Source organism: Mustelus asterias, chromosome 29, assembly GCF_964213995.1.
Source record: "Mustelus asterias chromosome 29, sMusAst1.hap1.1, whole genome shotgun sequence".
Lineage (NCBI taxonomy): Eukaryota > Metazoa > Chordata > Chondrichthyes > Carcharhiniformes > Triakidae > Mustelus > Mustelus asterias.
The window spans coordinates 21,781,318-21,804,360 of record NC_135829.1 but is presented as its reverse complement, the minus strand read 5'-3'; positions in this window follow the sequence as shown (position 1 = coordinate 21,804,360).

The following is a 23,043-nucleotide window of genomic DNA, read 5'->3' as shown; positions in this document are numbered from 1 at the left end:
TGTCACCTCGCATTAGAAAGGATGCATGGTGCCTTGACGGTACACAGCACAGATCCACCAGCATTCCAAGGGTTAAATTGTGAGGTGAGGTTGCAGAATTTGGAAGGTGTTGGCAGGATATTCCAGTCCCACTGATGGTGACCCCCCCTCCCCTCTCCCCCCCATGGTGTGTTCCCCAGTGGCACAGCTGGCAAAGAACTGTCGACATCAGCGGGACTGGAAGATCCTGCCACTGGCCGATGGCAGGCTGTCTCCACTGTTGGAAAACATGCCGCGGTGGGGGGGGGGGGGGGGGGAGGGGGGTGGAGTGGGGGATAATATGGAGATGGAAGAGCCCATCCAAGATTCTTAGGTTTTAAGGATTTGGAAAGAACTTTGTAGGATAGATAGAGAGGATTGTTTTCCACTGCTGGAAGCAGGGGTCGAGAATACGGAGACATCACCCTGGAATCTGAGGCAGGTCACTCAGGAGATAAAGGTTGGAAAAGTTTTGCGCAAAGGGGTGATGGAATTGTGGAAATCCGGCTCAAAGAGCAGCCGATGCTGGAGCTGGAATAATAATTTCCTCTCTTCGCTGGTGGATTTTTTTCTAACCATTCTAGCCAAGATCTGATAGAAGTCGACAAGATTATGAGGGGCATGGACAGAGTGGATAGTCAGAAGCTTTTTCCTAGGGTGGAAGAGTCAATTACGAGGGGGCATAGGTTTAAGATGCGAGGGGCAAGGAGATGTACGAGGCAAGTTTTTTACACAGAGGATGGTGGGTGCCTGGAACTCGCTGCCCGGGGAGGTAGTGGAAGCAGATACGATAGTGACTTTTAAGGGTGTCTGGACAAATACATGAATAGGTTGGGAATAGAGGGATATAGTCCCCGGAAAGGTAGCGGGTTTTAGTTCTGTCGGGCAGCATGGTCGGTGCAGGCTTGGAGGGCCAAAGGGCCTGTTCCTGTGCTGTAATTTTCTTTGTTCTTTGAGTCAGCAGCAGTGGAGTTACAGATCAATGATCAATGGTAGCAAGTCTGAGGGGTGAATGGCCTAATCCTGCACCTTTCACACAGGTAAATGGAGATAACCCCACACAACGACAAGGTAGGAGCTATCAGGATGTCTGATGGTTCAAGAGGTGTGCACTAAGAAGGATCCAGAAAGAAATGAGAGAGGTGGAAACATTAACAGAGGGAATTTCAGAATGTGCGGTGCAGATGACAGAAAGCATGACTTTTTAAACATTCTTCCATGGGGGCATCGTTGGATAGACCAGCATTCATTGCCCATCCCTAATTGCCCCTTCAGAAGGTGGTGGTGAGCTGCCTTCTTGAACCGCTGCAGTCCATGAGCTGTAGGTACACCCACAGTGCAGTTAGGGAGGGAGTTCCAGGATTTTGATCCAGCGACAGTGAAGGAACGGCTGATATATTTCCAAGTCAGGATGGTGAGTGACTTGGAGGGGAACTTGCAGGTGGCGGTGTTCCCAGGTATCTGCTGCCCTTGTCCTTCTAGGTGATAGGGATTGTGGATTTGGAAGTTACTGTCTTTGGTGAGTTGCTACTGGGCATATTGTAGGTGGTACACACTATTTTGAAGTTTATTTATTAGTGTCACAAGTAGGCTTACTTTCACACTGCAATGAAGTTACTGTGAAAATTCCCAACTCGCCACACTCCGGCGCCTGTTCGGGTACACTGAGGGAGAATTTAGCATGGCCAATGCACCCAACCAGCACATCTTTCAGACTGTGGGAGGAAACCGGAGCACCCGGAGGAAACCCATGCAGACAAAGGAAGAACATGCAAACTCCGTACAGACAGTTACCCAAAGTTAGAGTCTTCAATGAAATTAATGCTATTGAATGCCTAGGGGGGATAATTGAACTCTCTCTTGTTGGAGATGGTCATTGTCTGGCACTTGTGTGGCGTGAATGTTACTCACCACTTGTCAGCCCAAGCCTGGATATTATCCAGGTCTTGCTGCAGTTGAACATGGACTGCTTCAGTATCTGAGGGGTCGCGAATTGTGCAGTCATCAGTGAACATCCCCACTTCAGACCTTATGATGGAAGGAAGGTCATTGATGAAGCAGCTGAAGATGGTTGCGTCTAGGACACTCTCCTGAGGGAATCCTGCAGCGATGTCCAGGAGCTGAGATGAGAGACCTCCAAGCACCACATCTTCCTTTGTGCCGGGTACGACTGCAGCCAGGGAAAAGTTTGCCCCCTGATTCCCATTAACTTCAGTTTTGCTCGGGCTCCTTGATGCCACACTCGGTCAAATGCTGTCTTGATGTCAAGGGCTGTCACTCTCACCTCACCTCTGGCATTCTACTCTTTTGTCCATATTTGAACCAAGGCAGTAATAAGGTCAGGACCTAAGTGGCCCTGGCAGAACCCAAACTGGGCGTCACTGAGCAGGTTATTGCTGAGCCGGTGCTGCTTGATAGCACTGTTGATGACACCTTCTGTCACTTAACTGATGATCAAGAGTAGACTGATTGGGCGGTAATTGGCTGGGTTGGATTTGTCCTGCTTTTTGTGGACAGGGATATACCTGAGCAATTTTCCACATTGTTGGGGAGATGCCAGTGTTGTAACTGTACTGGAAGAACTTGGCTAGGGGAGCGGCAAGTTCTGGAGCACAAGTCTTCAGTACTATTGCAGGGATGTTATCAGGGCCTATTGCCTTTGCAGGATCCAGTGCCTTCAGCCATTTCTTGATATCACGTGGAGTGAATCGACTAAAGGCTGGGGACCTCTGGAGGAGGCAGAGATGAATCTTCCACTTGACATTACTGGTTGAAGATTGTTGCAGATACTTCAGCCTTATCTTTTACACTGATGTGCTGGGCTCCTCCGTCATTGAGGATGGGGATATTTGTGGAGCCTCCTCCTCCAGTGAGTTGTTTAATTGTCTACTGGTCCTGCTGGTAGGATAGGACATATGCAGAGATGGTGTTGGTGGATTCTGGGGCATTGTAAGTTTTGATTCAGTGAATATGAATAATTCAGGTTGTTGCTGGACTGGTGTGTATGACAGCTCTCCGAATATTGACACAAATTCTCAGATTTTAGTCACTTACAGGGTTGACAGGGCTGGGTTTGCCATTGGGTGGCCATACATAGCGATACATAGGATTTGAGTACAGGAGCAGGGATGTCTTGCTGCAATTATACAGGGTCTTGGTGAGACCACACCTGGAATATCGTGTGCAGTTTTGGCCTCATTATCTGAGGAAGGATGATCTTGCTCTAGAAGGAGTGCAGATGAGGTTTATCAGGCTGATTCCTGGGATGGCAGGACTGACGTATGAGGAGAGATTGAATCGGTTGGGATTATATTCGCTGGAGTGAATACAGGAGAATTAAGAGGTATCTTATAGAAACCTATAAAGTCCTAACAGGAGTAGACAAGGTAGCTGCAAGGAAGGATGTTCCCGATGGTGGGGGAGTCCAGAACCAGGGACCACAGTTTGAGGATACAGGGTAGACCGTTTAGAACAGAGTTGAGGAAAAATTTCTTCACTCAGAGAGTGGTCAGCCTGTGGAATTCACCACCATAGAAAATTGTTGAGGCCAAAACACTGAATGTTGTCAAGAAACATATAGCACTTAGAGTGAAGGGGATCAAGGGATATGGGAGGGAAGGCAGGACCAGGTGGATGATCAGCCATGATCATAATGAATGGTGGAGCAGGCTCGAAGGGCCAAATGGCCTCCTCCTGCTCCTATTTTCTATGTTTTAAAGTTTTTCTGGTGCATCCAGTTTCACCCCATTTCGGAGGACAGTGAAGAGTCAACTCCATTACAACCAGGTAAGGACAACAGATGCCCTCCCCTGCAGGATATTGGTGAATTAGATGTGTTTTTCAGACAATCAACCATCACCCAAAGGATAGTATTAAACTTAAAGAAAAAGCATATAATTGTGCACAGGTGACTTGCAGGTCAGAAGAATAGACAAAATATAAAAAGCAGCAAAGAATAACCAAAAGAAAGGAAGAAAAGAATTAGAGAACGAACAAAAGAAGGCTCGAAATATAAAGATGGGTGGTAAGAGTTTCTATCGATATTTTTGAAAGAAATGAGGTAACAAAAGGGTGTCACGGTGGCACAGTGGTTAGCACTGCTGCCTCACAGCTCCAGGGACGTGGGTTCGATTCCAGCCTTGGGTCACTGTCTGTGTGGAGTTCGCACATTCTCCCCATGTCTGCATGGGTTTCCTCCAGGTGCTCCGGTTTCCTCCCACATTCCAAAGATGTGTGGGTTAGGTTGAATGGCCATGCAGAACTGTCCCTTAGTATCAGGGGAACTAGCTAGGATAAATACATGTGTTTAAGGGAATAGGGCATAGGTGGGATTGTTGTCGGTGCAGGCTTGATGGGCTGAATGGCCTTCTTCCGAACTGTTGGGTTTCTATGATTCTTAGAATCCCTACAGTGCAGAAGGAGGCCATTCAGCCCATCAAGCCTGCACTGACCACAATCCCACCCAGGCCCTATTCCCATAACCCCACATATTCACTCTGCTAATCCCCCCGGCGCTAGGGGCAATTTTGCATGGCCAATCAACCTAACCTGCATATCTTTGGGATGTGGGAGGAACACAGTAAGAAGTTTAACAACACCAGGCTAAAGTCCAACAGGTTTATTTGGTAGCAAAAGCCACACCAAATAAACCTGTTGGACTTTAGCCTGGTGTTGTTAAACTTCTTACTGTATTTACCCCAGTCCAATGCCGGCATCTCCACATCATGTGGGAGGAAACCAGAGCACCCGGAGGAAACCCCATGCAGACACGGGGAGAATGTGCAAACTCTAAAATGTGTCAGTCCAAAAGAAAGAGAGATTGGGGCATTAATAATAGAAAGCAAGGAGATGGGAGATGAATTGAACAGATACTCTCATCAGCCTTCACTCTAGAGAATAGAAGTAACATCCCAGAAACTACGATAAATCAGGAAATGGAAGGGAGGAACTCAGGAAAATTACAGGCAGCAGGGAAACAGAGAAAACTGTTGGAGCTGTGGGTGGACATGTCCTCAGGTCTTGATGAACTATGTCCCAGGTCTTTAAAAAATGGCTGGTGAGCTAGTTGATGCATTGGTTTTAATTCCCTAGATTCGAGGAAGGTTCCATTAGATTGGAAAATAGTGAATGTAGTTCCTTTATTCGGAAAGGGAGGGAGACAGAAAGCAGGAAACTTAACGGGCTTAACGGGCGGCACGGTAGCACAGTGGTTAGCACTATTGCTTCACAGCTCCAGGGACCCGGGTTCGATTCCCGGCTTGGGTCATTGTCTGTGTGGAGTTTGCACATTCTCCTCGTGTCTGCGTGGGTTTCCTCCGGGTGCTCCGGTTTCCTCCCACACTCCAAAGATGTGTGGGTTAGGTTGATTGGCCATGCTAAAATTGCCCTTGGTGTCCTAAGATGTGTAGGTTAGAGGGATTAGTGGGTAAATATGTAGGGATATGGGGGTAGGGCCTGGGGGGGGATTGTGGTCGGTGCAGACTCGATGGGCCGAATGGCCTCTTTCTTTACTGTAGGGTTTCTATGATTCAAGCCAGTTGGCCTAACATAGACTCAAAGAATCATAGAATCCTACAGTGCAGAAGGAGGCCATTCGGCCCATCGAGTCTGCTCCGACCACAATCCCACCCAGGCCCTATCCGCATAACCCCACATATTTACCCTCGCTCGTCCCCCTGACACTAAGGGGCAATTTATCATGGCCAATCCACCTAACCCGCATATCTTTGGAGTGTGGGAGGAAACCGGAGCACCCGGAGGAAAGCCATGCCCGTCATAGGGAAAATATGGGAGCCATTATTAAAGATGTTACAGCAGGGCACTTAGAAACATTCAAGGTAATCAGGCAGAATCAACAAGATAAGAGCAAAATACCACAGATGCTGGAATCTGAAACATAAACAGAAAATGCTGGAAAATCTCAGCAGATCTGACAGTGTCTGTGGAGAGAGAATAGAGCTAACGTTTCGAGTCTGGTTGACCCTTTGTCAGAGCTGTACTGAAACGTTAACTCCGTCCTCTCTCGTTCTAACCAAGAGTCATCCAGACTCGAAACGTTGGCTCTATTCTCTCTCCCCATAGGTGCTGTCAGACCTGCTGAGTTTCTCCAGCATTTTCTGTTTTTGTTTCAGAGTAAACATGGTTTTGTGCAAGAAAAATTGTGTTTATTGGAGTTCTTTGAAGAGGTTTCTTGTTCTGTGGATAAAGGGGAACCAGTGGATGTTCTGTACTTCTGATTTCCAGAAGGCATTTGATAAGGTGCCATATCAAAGTCAATTGCAAAAAGTAAAAGCTCATGATGTAGTGGGAAAAATATTGGCATCAATAGAAGGGCAGCACGGTGACACAGTGGTTAGCACTGCTGCCTCACAGCGCCAGGGACCCGGGTTCAATTCCGGCCTCCGGTCACTGCCTGTGTGGAGTTTGCACATTCTCACCATGTCTGCGTGGGTTTCCTCTGGGTGCTTCGATTCCTCCCACATTCCAAAGATGCGCGAGTTTAGGTTGATTGGCCATGATAAATTAACCCTAGTGTCAGGGGATTAGTATGAGAATAGGGCCTGGGTGGGATTGTGGTCAGTACAGACTCGATGGGCCAAATGGCCTCCTTCTGCACTGTAGGGATTCTATGATTCTATGGATTCTATGATTGACCAGCTAATAGGAAACAAAGAACAGGCATAAATGCATCTTTTTTAGGTTGGCAAAATGTAATGAGTGGTGTGCCACAGGGATCAGTGCTGGGGCATCAACTCTGTACAACTTATATCAATGATTTGGATGTAGGGGTTGCAGGTATGGTTTCAAAATTGCTGATGACACAAGGTGGTAGAAAAGTAAGTTGTGAAGAGAATATAGGGAGGTTACAAAGGGACACAGGTTCGGTGAATGGACAAAGATGTAGCAATGGAGCATCAGGTGATAAAACTGCAAAACCATCCATTTTAAAAGCAGGAATAAAAAAATAAGCTTATTATGCAGATTGGAGAGAGAGCAGAAGAGGTTTACAAGAATGGTCCCAGGGATGAGAAACTTTAGTTATGAAGATCGATTGGGGAGGTTGGGACTGTTCTCCTTGGAGAGGAAAAGGCTGAGAGGAGATTTGATAGAGATGTTCAAAATCGTGAGGGGGCTGGACAGAGCAGACAGGGAGAAACTGTTCCCGCTCGTAAAAGGATCGAGACTGAGAGAGGGACATGGATTTAAAGTGATTTGCAAAAGAAGCAAATATGATGTGATGTGGAAAAAGTCTTTTTCACCCAGCGAGTGGTTGGGGTCTGGAATGCACTGCCTGGAAGTGTGGGGGAGGCAGGTTCAATCGAGGCATTTGAGAGAGCATTAGATGATTATTCGGATAGAAGTGAAATACAGGGGTATGGGGAAAAGGCAGGGGGATGGCGCTGAGTCATGATGCTCGTTTGGAGAGCTGGTTTGGAGGGTAGGTCTTATGAGGAAAGGTTGAGGGAGCTAGGGCTTTTCTCTTTAGAGCGGAGGAGGTTGAGAGGCGACTTAATAGAGGTTGATAAGATGATGAGGGGGATAGATAGAGTGGACGTTCAGAGGCTATTTCCTCGGGTGGATGTAGCTGTTACTAGGGGGCATAACTATAAGGTTCGTGGTGGAAGATATAGGAGGGATGTCCGAGGTAGGTTCTTTACTCAGAGAGTGGTTGGGGTGTGGAATGGACTGCCTGCTGTGATAGTGGAGTCGGACACTTTAGGAACTTTCAAGCGGTTATTGGATAGGCACATGGAGCACACCAGGATGATAGGAAGTGGGATGGCTTGATCTTGGTTTCGGAAAAGGTTCGGCACAACATCGTGGGCCGAAGGGCCTGTACTGTGCTGTACTGTTCTATGTTCTAGTGCAGACATGATGGGCCAAATGGCCTACTGCTGTGCCGTAACAATTCTGTGATTCTGTGATTATGTAAATGGTGAGAGATTTCAGAGCTCTGAGGTGCAGAAGGACCTGGGTGTCCTAGTGCATGAATCATAAAAGGCAGGTACAGCAAATAATTGGGAAAGCTAATAGAATGTTATTGTTTATTGTGAGGGGAATTGAATATATAATGTTTCAGTTGTACAGAGTATTATTGAGAGCGTATCTGGAGTACCATGTGCAGTATTGATCTCCTTAATTAAGGAAGGATGTATGTACATTGGAAACAGTTCAGAGAAAGTTTACCAGACTAATACCAAGGCAGCTTTCTCTTATGAGGAAAGCTTTGGACTGGGTAGGCTTGTATCCACTGGATTTAGAAGAGTAAGAGGCCACCTGAGTGAAATAAATAAGATCCTGAGGGTCTTGACAGGGAGGAGGTGGAGAGATGTTTCCTCTTGTGGGAGAATCTAGTGTTAGGGACGGGATTTTACGGCCTTGCTTGTCCCGAAGCCATAAAATCCTGCCTGAGGTCAATGGACCTTCCCATTGTCCGCCCCTCGCCCGCTCCGATTCCTGCGGCGAGCGGGGCAGTAAAATTCCGGCGTAAGTGTCCCACTTTAAAAACAAGGGGTCACTCACTGAAGGAGAATTTTTTTCTCTCAGACAGTTGTGAGGTCTTTGGAACTAAAAAGACACTTGGAAGCAGAACCTTTGAATATTTTTAAGGCAGAGCTCAATATTCTTTATTTGCAAGGGGGTGAAAGGTCATCAGAGGGTCAGCAGGAATGTGGAGTTGAGGTTACAATCAGACCAGCCATGATCTTATTGAATGGGGGAGCAGGCTCGAGGGGCCAAGTATTTTGTATGTCCGACTGAAACCAGCTATTTACTTCCACGTTTATTAATTGAATTCAAATTCCACCAGCTGCCGTGGCAGGAGTTGAGCCTATGTTCCATCAGACTAAAGAGTTGTAGAAGGACAATTGCTGATTTTGTCAGGACCAACAGGTCCACAGGAAGATCTTCCAGCTGAACTTTGTACCGCCAGAACATGGACATCCACCTTGTCCCAAGCATTGACTCTGTCTACACTTCCCGCTGCCTTGGAAAAGCAGCCAGCATAATTAAGGACCCCACACACCCTGGACATTCTCTCTTCCACCTTCTTCCGTCGGGAAAAAGATGCAAACGTTTGAGGTCACGTACCAACCGACTCAAGAACAGCTTCTTCCTGCTGCTGTCAGACTTTTGAAAGGTCTTTTCATATATTATGAAGCTGATCTTTCTCTACACCCTAGCTATTGACTGTAAAACTATATTCTAACCCTATCCTTTCCTTTCCCTTAATTACTCTATGAACAGTGTGCTTTACCTGTATAGCACATAAGAAACAATACTTTTCAATATATCGCAATACATGTGACAATAATAAATCAAATCAAATAAAAGATTTGATGTCCCGGTCATTAGGCTTGGCCTCTGGACTGCTAGTCTCTGATTCACCTGGACCCGGGGTCGATTCCAGCCTCGGGTGACTGTCTATGTGGAGTTTGCACGTTCTCCCCATGTCTGCATGGGTTTCCTCCGGTTTCCTCCCACAGTCCGAAGATATGCACGTTATGTGGATTGGACATGGTAGATTGCCCCTCAGAGTCCCAAGATGCGTAAGTTAGGGTGGATTGGCCATGATAAATTGTCCCTTTGTGTCCAAAGATGTGCGTGTTAGGTGCACTGGTCATGCTAAATTGCCCCTTAGTGTCCAAAGATGTGCGTGTTAGGTGGATTGGCCATGCTAAATTGCTCCTTAGTGTCCCAAGATGTGCACATTAGACGGATTGGCCATGGTAAACTGCCCCTTAGTGTCCAAAGTTGTGCGTGTTAGGTGGATTGGCCATGCTAAATTGCTCCTTAGTGTCCCAAGATGTGCACATTAGATGGATTGGCCATGGTAAATTGCCCCTTAGTGTCCAAAGATGTGTAGGTTAGGTGGATTGGCCATGCTAAATTGCCCCTTAGTGTCCAAAGATGTGCAGGTTAGGTGGATTGGCCATGGTAAATTGCCCCTTTGTGTCCAAAGATGTGCGTGTTAGGTGCACTGGTCATGATAAATTGCCCCTTCGTGTCCAAAGATGTGCGTGTTAGGTGCACTGGTCATGCTAAATTGCCCCTTAGTGTCCAAAGATGTGCAGGTTAGGTGGATTGGCCGTGGTAAATTGCCCCTTAGTGTCCAAAGATGTGCGTGTTAGGTGGATTGGCCATGAAAAATTGCTCCTTAGTGTCCCAAGATGTGCACATTAGATGGATTGGCCATGGTAAATTGCCCCTTAGTGTCCAAAGATGTGTAGGTTAGGTGGATTGGCCATGCTAAATTGCCCCTTAGTGTCCAAAGATGTGTAGCTTAAGTGGTCTGGACATGGTATATTGTCCCTTAATGTCCCAAAATGTCTAGTTTAGGGGGATTAGCGAGGTAAATACATTGGGTTACAGGGATAGGGTCTGGGTGCGATGCTCTGTAGGAGAGTCAGTGCAAACGCGATGGGCTGAATGGCCTCCTTCTCCACTGTAGGGATTCTATGACCACATCACCACCACTGCCAAATTCCCATGCTTGTACCCGACTCGTCCACCCCACCACGCATCCCTGCACCGCCCCCACCCCCCCACCACTCCCCCAGGCCCAGCATGGCAGGGTAGTGTACGGGTCACGGAGGGACACTGAAGGTGCGGAAATCCCAGTGGACGTGGCAGAGGCAGCAGCTGAAGGCTGAGAGAGTTTCCTTTAACACGTCCTTCACATGTTGTGTGGAGATGGGGAAGAGCAGCAGCCCCGAAAGATCCGTCAGGCATTTCCATTCTGATGATTTTTTGATGATTATTTCAGAACATTTTTTTAAATCTTCGTCTCATTTTTTTTTGGGAAGGAACATTCAAAAAAAAACCTGCCAATTACTTTGTCTTGAGGATTGTGCTCTGTATTATTTGTTTCTATTAGTAATTTGGCAGGAGATTTGCCGATGTCAAATTGGCCTCCTTGTGAATTGACTGTAATTCTTATGAACTTAAACAAAAACAGCTTCTTCACAGCTTCAGCAGTGGATATCAATCACTACAACCCCAGAGGGAGAACATTATGTTGCGAGGGAGGTGGTTGGAAAATGGAAAGAGGTCCTCTTATTTACCGGGACTATTCTTAGGCCCTTCTGGGATACGATTCATTTCTCAAATTCCTCTGCGGATTCCGAGTCATCTGCATGTCTTTTGCACAATCCTGTTCCTCCAAAAATGTGAAAAATGACTTAATGCTTGAAAAATCACATCCCCTTTCTTTTTTTTTCCTGGGCATTTTCAGCTCTGATAGAATTGTAACGTCTTTGGAGGCTCAGTGAGCTGTGTAAGTCCATAGACAGCAGTGTACAAGGAGATGTGCTGCTCACTGTAGCTGAGACTGAACCCTGGGGTCAGCATGTTGATGACAAACAGCAGGTGTGTGTGCGTCCAAAGGAGTGAAGTTAGTTTGCATTTACAATTGTGGTTAGAGTCTGAAAGGTGAACGTTTCCAGCGCATTGTGACTGCCAGGTATATAATCCAGGCTCAATAGTACATTAACAAATATACTGGAGAGAGTCCCAGAGGTGGTCATTATCCAGCAATTTCACTGTCCTACTAAATCCGCTAATATCCTGTCATAATATGGATGTCAGCAAGTGTTTGTGGCACAGGGAGACTGCTTTTGGTGTTTTTCTCGATTACCTGTTCTGTTCAGTACCAATGTCCACGCACACACACACACACACATGCGCACGCACACACACGCGCGCACGCATACACACACATATGCACGCACACACACACACATACGCACGCACACACACTCACACACATGCACACACACATACGCATGCATACACACACACATGCACACACATTCACACACTCAACACACACAAACACACATTTACACTCACACACATGCATGCACACCCACACACATTCACACACACACACTCACAGACACATTCACACTCACACACACACAAACATGCAGACACTCACTCACACACACTCACTCACACTCACTCATTCAGTCACTTTCGCTCACTCACTCTCACTCACCCACACACTCAGTCACACTAACTCACACACACACACTCGCACACACACACTCGCACACTCACACTCACTCGCACACTCACTCACACTCATGCTCACAGACTCGAAGAAGACAAGAACAGAGCTTTTCATAAGTTGCATGCAAATCGAACTGAATATTAAACTTCCTCTTCCAAAGGGAGCTGATGATGTTTTGAAAATATAATCTTGTAGGAACACTGAGTGTTGATGACATCGTCAGGAAACAGACTGAAACCTTTATTCACAAAGCCTATCCACCATCTACAAGGCACAAGTCAGGAGTGTGATGGAATACTCCCCACTTGCCTGGATGGGTGCAGCTCCAACAACACTCGAGGAGCTCGACACCATTCAGGGCAAAGCAGCCCCGCTTGATTGGCACCACATCTACAAACATCCACTCCCTCCACCACTACAAGATGCACTGCAGCAACTCACCAAGGCTCCATGGGCAGCATTTTCCAAACACATGACCTCTACCAACTAGAAGGACAAGGGCTGCAGATACCTGGGAATGCCACCACCTGCAAGTTCCCCTCCAAGCCACTCACCATACTGCCTTGGAAATATATTGCTGTTCCTTCACTGCAGCTGGATCAGAACCTGGAACTCCCTCCCTAACAGCACTGTAGATGTACCTACACCACCGGGACTGCAGTGGCTCAAGATGGCAGCTCCACCACCACCTTCTCCAGGCCTTGGCAGCTATGCTCATGTGCCAAGAATGATTAGGAAAATAAAATATGTGGGGACATCTTCCCTGGAATTGACAGTGACACGAAACTTCTTCCAGTTTTCACCAGAGCCTTGCAAATTTCTGCCCCATGTTTAGAAATTGGCCCAAGCTTTTCCTCCACCTTGGAACTCATTGAACACCAGTCAGCATAAAGGAAACTGTGTCCCTGTTTGCTGGATTCCAGTGGATGCACTGGAGATCACGGATAAAGAAGTCAGAATTCCTATTCTTCAGAAGGGCTTTTTATTGCTTGAGTGTGATTCTGTAGCAGTTTGATTCAGCAAAATGATACCGGGGCTTCGAGGGTTAACTTATAAGGAAAGACTGCAGAGGTTTAGTACATTGTCACCTCTGTATGGAATGTGCTTTTTAAATTCATTCATGGGACATGGGCATTGCTGGCTGGCCCGCATTTATTGCCCATCCCTAGTTGCCCTTGAATCGAGTGGCTTCTCGGCCATTTCAGAGGGCAGTAGAGAGTCAACCACATCACTGAGGGTCTGGAGTCACCTGTGGGCCAGGCCAGGCCGCAGATTTCCTTCCCTAAAGGACATGAGTGAACCAGATGGGTTTTTCCGACAATAGTTTCATGGTCATCAGTAGATTCTTAATTCCAGATACTTTTTTATTGAATTCAAATCCCACCAGCTGCCGTGGTGGGATTCGAACCCGGGTCCCCAGAGCATTAGCTGAGTTTCTGGATGAATAGTCTGGCGATAATACCACTAGGCCATCGCCTCCCCTGTGTGTGGATGATCTAGTTGATCTTGTTAAAATGTTTAAAGGAATAAATACCAAATATCCTCTCGTACGAAAATCAGAGATGGACAGACCAGATATTAAAAATAGTTAGGAGTGAAATCAGGAAAAATGTTAACAGACTCAGGAAATCCGAACCTCTCAAAAGTTGTGGAAGAATAATTCAGAAATCAGAAGTGCAAAGAGACTCAGAAATCCGAGCTCAGGATTCTCTTAAGTTAATTTGCAGGTTGAGTTGGTAGTTAGGAAGGGAAATGCAATGTTAGCATTCACTTCAAGAGGACTAGAATACAAAAGCAGGGATGTACTGCTGAGGCTGTATCAGTCTCTGGTCAGACCCCATTTGGAATATTGTGAGTAACTTTGGGCTCTGTATCTGAGGAAGGATGTGTTGGCTGTGGAGTGGGTCCCGAGGAGGTTCACGAGAATGATCCCGGGAACGAAAAGCATTGATGTATGGGGAGCATTTGAGGATCCTGGGTCTGTGCGTGATGGAGTTTAGAAGGATGAAGGGGGGATCTCATTGAAACTTACAGAACACTGAAAGTGCCTGGATAGAGTGGACGTGGGGAAGATGTTTCCATCAGTAGGAGAGACTAGGATCCGAGGGCACAGCCTCAGAGTAAAGGGACAACCCATTAGAACCGAGATGAGGAGGAATTTCTTCAGCCAGAGGGTGGTGAATCTGTGAAATTCATTGCCACAGAGGGCTGTGAAGGCCAAGTCATTGAGTGAGTTTAAGATAGAGATAGATAGGTTCTTGATTTGTAAGGGGATAAAAGGTTACGAGGAAAAGGCGGGAGAATGGGGTTGAGAAACTTATCAGCCATGATTGAATGGTGGAGCAGACTCGATGGGCCGAATGGCCTAATTCTGCTCCTATATCTTATGGTGGGGGGGGGGGTTCAATTTGAGTTTTTCAGATTAAAATCAGTCGAGTTGATCTGAACCCTTCATCTTCTGAAAGGCTTGCCTGACCCGCTGGGTATTTCCAGCATTTTTGGGGTTTTTGTTCCGCCTCTTGCAGTGTTTGGCTTTTGTTGGGTTATTTTTTGTCAGGGAAGGTTATTGATGGGTGTGGGCTGAAGGAGGGCGGATGGATTCGAGATGCAGGTCGGCCATCATCTGATTGAATGGCAGAGCGGGCACCAGGGTGTGAATGGTCTTTCCTTCTGTTCCCGTGAGCTTGCCGAAGCAGCCCAGCTCACATCAGCAGCCGCGGTGTGCGAGTGCGGGGATGGCGGCAGAGCGGGAGAGCTGGGAAAATCTGATCTACTCTGCTGACAGAGTGAAGGAGTGTGAGGGTCACACGTCATGGGTGATTTCACAACCTGAATGTAAGAATGATAAGATTAACAGCAGGCGGCTGCAGCAACAAAGGCAAAGTACATCGCTCCCAGCGAATGGACTAGGTCTGCTCTTAATTCAAGAACTTCCATATTGTACCTTGATTCGACATCGACACGGTGGCACAGCGGTTAGCACTGCTGGCTCAGGGACCCGGGTTCAATTCCCAGCTTGGGTCACTGTCTGTGTGGAGTCTGCACGTTCTCCCCGTGTCTGCATGGGTTTCCTCCGGGTGCTCCGGTTTCCTACCACAGTCCGAAAGATGTGCTGGTTAGGTGGATCGGCCATGCTAAATTCTCCTTCAGTGTACCCGAACAGGCACCGGAGTGTGGCGAGGCGGGGATTTTCACAGTAACTTCATTGCAGTGTCAATGTAAGCCTTACTTGTGACACTAATAAATAAACTTTTTAAAAAAACATCTTGTTCTCAGTCCCCAACTTAACTACAAGTTCCACTCATTGTCACTCTGCTGGAGGGAGGTGATGTCCTAGTGGTATTATCGCTAGACTATTAATCCAGAAACTCAGCTAATGTTCTGGGGACCTGGGTTCGAATCCCATCACAGCAGATGATGGAATTTGAATCCAATAAAAAATATCTGGAATTAAGAATCTACTGATGAACCATGAAACCATTGTCGATTGTCGGAAAAACCCATCTAGTTCACTAATGTCCTTTAGGGAAGGAAATCTGCCGACCTTACCCGGTCTGGCCTACATGTGACTCCAGAACCACAGCAATGTGGTTAATTGTTAACTGCTCTCCAAGGGCAACTAGTGATGGGCAATAAATGCTGGCCCAGCCAGCGACACGCATGTCCCCCCAATTACCTGGTTCACATAGAGAAAGAATTACATAGCACAGAAAGAGGCCATTCAGCCCATGTTGCCTATGCCAACTCATTAAAAGAGCTAGCCAATTAAAGTTTCACCAACTCCCCCTCACTCTTTCTTCCAAATTCTACATTTTCCTTTCCCTTCAAGCATTTATCGAATTTCGTTTTGAAAAATATTTTATCCAGCGCATTCCAGAACTTGCTGTGTCAAAAAAACAAATCATCTTGGGGTTTTATTTTTGACAATCACCTTTAATCTACAGCCAAGTTGGTAATCAACCTGAAAGTCCCACTTCTTTCCTCTTTGCAGACGCTGCCAGCTCTGCCGGTTATTTCCAGCCTGTTAAATCTGCATCCTCTGGTTATCACTGGAGCCAATTCCTCCTTATCTCTCGAACCCATCATGATTTTAAACTCTTTTAAGACTTGTTGTTCTCTCTGGAGCGGCGGAGGCTGAGGGGAGACCTGATCGAAGTCTATAAAATTATGAGAGGCGTAGATGGAGTTGACAGTCAGAATCTTTTTCCCAGAGATGAAATGTCTAATACTAGGCGGGAGGGGGAAATGTCTGATACTTAAGGTGAGGAGGGGGAAAGTTCAAAGGAGATGTGAGGGGCAAGTGTTTTTACACAGAGAATGATAGGTGTCTGGAACGTGCTGCTAGGGATGGTGGTGGAGGCAAATACAATAGGGGGGTTTAAAGGGCTTTTAGATAAGCACATGAATATGCAAGGAATAGAGTTGTATGGACCAAGGGCAGGCAGAAGGGATGGGTTTAATTTGGCATCTTGTTTGGCACAACATGGTGGGCCGAAGGGCCTGTTCCTGTGCTGTACTGTTCCATGTTCTCCATCCGAGGCAGAATGATCCTCTCAGTCCATAAACATGAAGTCCCTCATTCCTGATACCGTTTCGCACTGTCTCCAGCGCCTCCAAGTCCTTCCGGAAGTGTAGTGCCAGGAACTGAACGCAGCATCCTAGCTGAGGCCTAATCAGTGATGTAGAAATGTTTACCCTAAATTCTTTGCTTTTGCATTCTACCGCCGGAGTTATACCGCCTCTCCTGCCGCGGAATCGGAGTGGGCGAGGGGCGGAAAACTGAGATGTCTATCAACCTTGGGCGGGAATTTCTGGTCTTGCTCAAGTGAGGCACGGTGGCACAGTGGTTAGCACTGCTGCCTCACGGCACCAGGGACGCAGGTTCAATTCTAACCTTGGGTCACTGGTCTGTGTGGAGTTTGCACATTCTCCCCGTGTCTGCGTGGGTTTCCTCCGGGTGCTCTGGTTTCCTCCCACATTCCAAAGATGTGTGGGTTAGGTTGATTGCAGTAAGAGTTTTAACAACACCAGGTTAAAGTCCAACAGGTTTATTTAGTAGCAAATACCATTAGCTTTCGGAGCGCTGCTCCTTCGACAGATGGAGTGGAAATGTGGAAATTGGCCATGCTAAATTGCTCCTTAATGTCAGGGGGATTAGCAGGGTAAATATGTGGGGTTACAGGAATAGGGCCTGGGTGGGATTGTGGTCAGTGCAAACTCGATGGGCCAAATGGCCTCCTTCTGTACAGTAGGGATGCTATTCTATGATTCTACGCCTTGGTAAATCAAGGATCAATATTGTTTTAACAGCCTTCTCGGGCGGTAACCTTTAGAGATTTGTTAATTTAAATCCCGGATGTTCCTACACTCGATTTAAAATGATCCCATTTCAATTACATTGCTCCTCCTCTTCCGCCTAAGATATAGTTCCTGTTTGTGCTGTTAAAAATCAATAGAAAAAAGACAGAAAGATGCTCGAATTGCTGAGAGGCTTTTTAACCGTTTAATTCCTAGCTGCGACTGCGATGTTGAAACCTTCCCCCCACCCCCTCTTCAAATAGATCGTGCCCCAGTAAAAAGCTGCAACTCTTCCGGAGTGAGACTCATTTGTAAAGATAACACACAGTGACAAGCCGCTGATAAATGTCCCCGTAATTTAGGCGGGGGTTAATGAAAGCTTTGCATATGTGCGCTGAATGACACAGTTTGACGTGAGGTACATTACAGTGTGAAGATGCACTTTAATCAGGGTCTGCAGGATGTTGTGTATTTGCTTCGACTGTATGTTAATTGGCATCATGCTGACTCTTAGCCTGAGTATTTGGCTTTAATGGTACGAGATGTAATGTTTTACATATTTCAATTGCTGTCTACGGATGACATTTTACTAATTCCACATTGGTTTATCACCAAAAGAAATAAACCAGGCTGAAGACTAGCAACGGGGAACAGCGGTGTACTTGTCTTTCGACCATTTTGTAGATTTATACAGCCCCTTCCTTCATTAACAGATAGAAATTAGGAGAGTCACAGGCATTTCTGAACCTCCTCCACCCAGTTTGGGGAGGGGAAAATGTTATTAAATATTGACACAATCTTCATTTTGCTGTTCCCCCCCAGAATGCCTCGCAAATAATACTTGTTTAGATTTTGTTTGGATTTTGAGAAGCAAGTCAGAATTCCCGGAGTACATCATTGAAGTCTACTTTGAATCAGGAAGGGTGGTCTCGATAGATTGGCCAAAATTTTACCGCCCTGCCCGCCACGGGAATTGGAGTGGGCGAAGGGCGGACAGGGCATCGACCTTGGGTGGGATTTTTACGGTTTCGGGATGAGCAAGGCTATAGAATCCCGCCCACTGATTATCAAAGCTGCGGCTTTTAACAATGAAGGATCGCATTGGGAAATGCCATCGCAAAAGGTTCCCTTCAATTATGGGCTAATCAATTATATTATAGACTTGAAAGTCGTTGCTATCTGTGGACCAGCACTCAATGATTCAGTCGGATATTCCTCGGGACTATATTTCACTGGTGATGTTAATCTAAGGCCATTCCATTCGGAGCTGTCTGCAAAATGACCTTCGAAACACCCTCAAGAGTTCATTGCTGAAAACCAGACCCAGCCTTTTAAATCCTCTGACATGCAAATTGAAGTCACTTAATGTCTCATTCCTCTGAGTTGTACCCAGTCTGCAGCTTAGCTTCTCAAACACTTCTGCGTGTGCGTGTGAGTGAGAGTGAGAGCGTGTGTGAGAGAGTGTATGTGAGGGTGGACGAGAGTGCAGGTGATTGGCAGAGTGTGTCTATGGAACTGTTTATCGCTGCCAAGCTTTACCACAAAGCCATGAATCACTGTGGATTTTAACACTTCAAGAATCATTTGAACACGGAATTTATCTCATGTCAAATCAGATCCCATTGAGACAAACTCTTCAGTTAGAAGCTCTGGCTGCTTAGCTATTTTTTCCTCTCACTTATTTGAATTTGTAACATTTGTTGAGTGTACTGAACTTCGGCTGTGGAGAGGGTACAGAAAAGATTTACCAAGATGTTGCCTGATATAGAGGGCATTGGCTATAAGGAGAGAATCATAGACTCAGAGAATCCTACAGTGCAGAAGGAAGCCAATCGGCCCATCGAGTCTGCACTGACCACAAATCCCACCCAGCCCCTATCCCCATAACCCCATGCATTTACCCTAGATAGTCCCCCTGACATGAAGGGACAATTTAGCACCGCCAATCCACCTAACCCACACACCTTTGGAATGTGGGAGGAAATCGGAGCATCCGGAGGAAACCCACGCAGACACGGGGAGAATGTGCAAACTCCACACAGACAGTGACCCAAGTCGGGAATCGAACCTGGGCCTCTGGCGCTCTCTGGAGAGGTTGGAGAAACTTAGTTTGTTCTTACTGGAACCGACAGAGGTTGAGGGGCGACCTGATAGAAGTCTACAAGATTATGAAGGGCATGGACAGAGTGGATAGTCAGAAGCATTTTCCCCAGGGTGGAAGAGTTAATTACTAGGGGGCACAGGTTTAAGGTGCGAGGGCAGGGTTTAAAGGAGATATAAGAGGCAGGTCTTTTACACAGAGGGTGGTGGGTGCCTGGAACTCGCTGCCGGGGGAGGTAGTGGAAGCAGATACGATAGTGAGTTTTAAGGGGCGTCTGGACAAATACATGAATAGGATGGGAATAGAGGGATATGGTCCCCGGAAGGGTAGGGGGTTTTAGTTCAGACGGGCAGCATGGTCGGTGCAGGCTTGGAGGGCCGAAGGGCCTGTTCCTGTGCTGTAATTATCATTGCTCTTTGTTCTAAACGCCACCCATAAAAAGCTGCTAAGATATTCTAAAGTTCAGATGCAACTCAGCGGTCACTTGATCCTCATCAACACTGAACTTGTCGTGAACTACACAAGAGGAGAGGGACATTGGCAACCATATCCTCAAATCAGAGGGCAGCATCCATCTACCCTTCTGTAACATGCCAATGTCCAGGTTTAAAGTTTATTTCTTCGTGTCACAAGTAGTCTTACATTTACAGCTTTGACAAAGGGTCATCTGGACTCGAAACGTCAGCTCTTTTCTCTCCTTACAGATGCTGCCAGACCTGCTGAGATTTTCCAGCATTTTCTCTTTTGGTTTAGGCTTAATGCAATGAAGTTACTGTGAAAAGCCCCGAGTCACCACATTCCAGCGCCTGTTCGGGTTACACTGAGGGAGAATTTAGCACGGTCAATGCACCCTAACCAGCACGTCTTTCGGACTGTGGGAGGAAACCGGAGCACCCGGAGGAAACCCACGCAGACACGGGGAGAACATGCAGACTCCACACAGACAATGTCCCAAGCCAGGAATCGAACCCGGATCCCTGGCGCTATGAGGCAGCAGTGCTAACCACTGTGCCACCGTGCAGATTAAGTGAGAGGGCAAGAATGTGGTAGATGAAGTTTAATGTGGGAAATGTGGGCCTGAACTTTTCAAATGGCCGGGGGCTCAACCCTCGCCACCCGGGGAATCCAAAAGGTTGGCAGCAAGTGGGGGAGGGCGGAAGGGGGTGGGGTAGGGTGTTGGGGTGGGCGGAGACTGCGCTTGGAAGGAAGTCCTGCTTGGAGAACAGTCAGCCAATCATATTGGTCGACAGCTCTCCAACCCCTCCAAGCACAGTGCCGCAGTGGCTGGAAGAGGTATAGCGTCATAGAGGTTTACAGCATGGAAACAGGCCCTTCGGCCCAACTTGTCCATGCAGCCCTTTTTTTAAACCCCTAAGCTAATCCCAATTGCCCGCATTTGACCCATATCCCTCTATACCCATCGTACCCATGTAACTGTCTAAACGCTTTTTAAAAGACAAAATTGTACCCGCCTCTCCTACTACCTCTGGCAGCTTGTTCCAGACACTCACCACCCTCTGTGTGAAATAATTGCCCCTCTGGACCCTTTTGTATCTCTCCCCTCTCACCTTAAACCTATGCCCTCTAGTTTTAGACTCCCCTACCTTTGGGACTGGGTATCATGTCTGGGATTAACCTGGTGTTGTGAGACTTCTTACTATGCCTGGGACTAAGTGCAGAGAGCATTGTGAAGGTAAGTGGAAGGGATCCCGGGGAGGGGAGGGGAGGGGATGGGATGGGATGGGATGCCCTGGGGGATTGTGCGAGGGAAGGAAATGGGTTATAGAATCGTAGAATCCCTGCAGTGCAGAAGGAGGCTATTCGGCCCATCGAGCCTGCACTGACAACAATCCTACCCAGGCCCTATCTCCGTAACCCCACATATTTACCCTGCTAATCGCCCTGACACTAAGGGGCAATTTGGCATGGCCAATCCACCTAACTCACACATATTTGGAGTGCGGGGGTTAGATCTGGAGGTTTCTGGTCCATGAGGGGAGGGCACCCCCCCAGTCAGAAGTGGCTTTTGATGGAAGTGCCCACCCACACTGCCTCTGCACCCCCCCCCCCCCCCCCCCACCCCCCTGCTTCCTCCCACTCCTCCAAACTGCCCGTCTCAAGATGGTGAATGTTAACAGTTTCCCACCCTGGAAATATATCACCGTTCCTTTACTGTCATTGGTTAGAACTCTGCTATCCTTACCTGGTCTGGCCCCACAGCAATGTGCTTGAATCTGAATTGTCCCCTGAGATATTCAGTTCAAGCGCTGTTAGGGATGGGCAACAAGTTCTGGCCTTGTCAGCGACACCCACATCCTGTGAAAGAATGAAAAGATACCCATCAGCTTGTGATAACTCATTCACTAAAGTGAAGGAGCAAACGGGAGTCAGCCTTTCTTTATCATAGGTTTAGAACAAACAAAGAACAGTCCAGCACAGGAACAGGCCCTTCGGCCCTCCAAGCCCGCGCCGATCATGATACCTGCCTAAACTAAAACCGTATGCACTTACACAGTCCGTATCCTTCCATTCCCATCCTATTCATGTATTCGTCTAGATTCCCCTTAAATGCCGTTATCGTACCCGCTCCCACCACCTCCCCGGGCAGTGTGTTCCAGACATTCACCGTCCTCTGCGTAAAAAACCTGCCTCGTACATCTCCTCTAAACTTTTCCCCATGCATCTTAAACCTATGTCCCCTAATATTTGACTTTTCTACCCTAGGAAAGAACATCTGACTATCCACTCTGTCCATGCCTCTCATAACCTTGTAAACCTCTATCAGGTCACCCTTCAACTTCCGTCGTTCCAGTGAGAACAAACCGAGTTTATCCAACCTCTCCTCAGAGCTAATACCCTCCAGACCAGGCAACATCCTGGTAAACCTCTTCTGTACTCTCTCCAAAACATCCACATCCTTCTGGTAGTGTGGTGACCAGAATTGTACACAATATTCTAAATGAGGCCTAATTAAGTTTCTGTACAGCTGCAGCATGGCCTGCCAATTTTTAAACTCAATGCCCCAGCCGATGAAGGCAAGCATGCCGTTTGCCTTCTTGACTACCTTCTCCACCTGCGTTGCCACTTTCAGTGACCTGTGTACCTGTACATCCAGATCCTTCCGCCTATTATTTGTCCTTATACTTAAAAAATAATGCTTGCACCTTTCCTTAATTCGTAACAGCTGCCCTCACTTCCAGCCTGACCAAACACATTGTAAGAAAGAAGGGAATCCGTTAATGTTGCAATCCTGTCACAATGACAAAAAACTACAAGTACATGTTTACAGACTGTTTTTTTTAAAATCTGAAGAAATAGAAATAAATTGTACGCTTGTAAGTCTCACATCAGGACTCCACTTTCTTTAAACTCAATACCCTTTCACTGGAAGTTTTCTTTTGGTAAAACAATCAAACTTGTATCAACTCATTTTAAAATTTGAGATTTTCTTTTTTCTCCAACATTTGTTTCAGGCTCTTGATATCAATTCTGAATCTCTTAATTTCGTGGAGTGTGCATTATCCCAAAGGCGATAATTATCTATAACACGGTGGCACAGTGGTTAGCACTGCTGCCTCACAGCGCAAAGGACCCGGGTTCGATTCCGGCCTTG